Here is a 1,484-nt window from a genome sequence, read left to right as displayed (position 1 = left end):
GCAAGCGAGAGGACCTGGGTTTGATTCCTGGTCAGGACGAAACATTGCACAAGTTTCCTTACTCCACACACCTCTGTTTACCAGCAGTAAGTAGGAACCCGGTTGTTAGTCGATTGGCGGTTTGCTTATCGGGCGTAATAATCCTTCAAAAAATATAAATAATAAATTGGTCACTTCAATCCACGACTGTTTGTGGGACGCTGCTGTGCGCAATTGCATGCTGTGTTTTGCCCACAAAATATTCAGTCAATTCACTTTACAGTATATCCTGCGAAGAGCTTTGAGACGTCTCGAAGATGTGATAAGGCACTGTATCGAATGCAAGGCTTAATATTATTATTATTATCTCTGACCAGCAGGTTCCTCCCAATCACAATGTCATTTGTCAAGGTCACACTCTTGTTTTTGAGTTAGAAGGTTGTGGATTCAAGGCCCACATCAGGAACTCATTTAGTCTAAACTGACGCACCAGTGCTGCTCTTTCAAACAGCAAATCCTTTCATTCCCATTTACCTGCCTGTTCCCCCTATACCCCTGTAATTGACTCCTTTTTACATATCTGTCTAGTTCCCTTTTGAAAACAAAATAATCCTTGCATCTTATACAGCGCCTTATCATGTCGTTGAGACGTCTCAAAGTGCTTCACAGAATGTACCGTAAAGTGAATTGACTGTATATTGTGGGCAAAACTACTATGGATTCTGCCTCAGCCCCACTCCTGGCAGAACATTCCATACGCTAACTGTTCTGTGTGTGAATATTCTCCTGACCTCCCCGTATGCTTGTTTGCTAATAATCTTAAATCCATGCCCTCCAGTCACTGCCTCACTGATCGGTGGAAATCACAGCTCCCTATTGACTATCAAAACCCCTCATCATTTTATAAACCTCAATCGGGTCAGTCATCCCTCAACCTTCTTTGTTCCAGCAAAGATATAAATATAATAATACATAAATATAATGATATAATATAAATGGCAACTGTTGTTATTATGGCCCCCCAGGGCATCAAGGCCTGGAAGAGCACAAATTTCCTGCAGCTGAATGTCGGCAAGACGGAAGCCATACTCTACGGCTCCCGTTGTGTCATCTTTCCTGCAGGTCCGAATTCCTCAACCTCCCTGGGCTCTCCCTTAGACGCTCCAAATCTGTGCGCAACTTAGGCGTCAGTTTCAATCCCCAGCTTTCCTCTCTACTCCACATCTGTTCCCTGACCAGGCCCTGCTTTTTTCCACCTCCACCACATTGCCCGCCTCCGTCTTTGCCTCACAGCTGAAACCCTCGTCCACGCCTTCACCAATTCCCGGCTGGACTATTCTAATGCCCTCCTCGCTGGTCTCCCCAGCTCCACCATACACAAAATACAATTAATTCAAAACACCCTCACCCCCACTCATCCACAAGAAACTCCATTCCCCCAGTCCTTGCCAGGCTTCACTGGCTCCCAATCACTGAACGGATCGATTTTAAGATCCTTTCACTTG

Source organism: Callorhinchus milii, unplaced genomic scaffold (genome assembly GCF_018977255.1).
Source record: "Callorhinchus milii isolate IMCB2004 unplaced genomic scaffold, IMCB_Cmil_1.0 Scaffold11, whole genome shotgun sequence".
Lineage (NCBI taxonomy): Eukaryota > Metazoa > Chordata > Chondrichthyes > Chimaeriformes > Callorhinchidae > Callorhinchus > Callorhinchus milii.
This window is presented reverse-complemented; position numbering follows the sequence as displayed.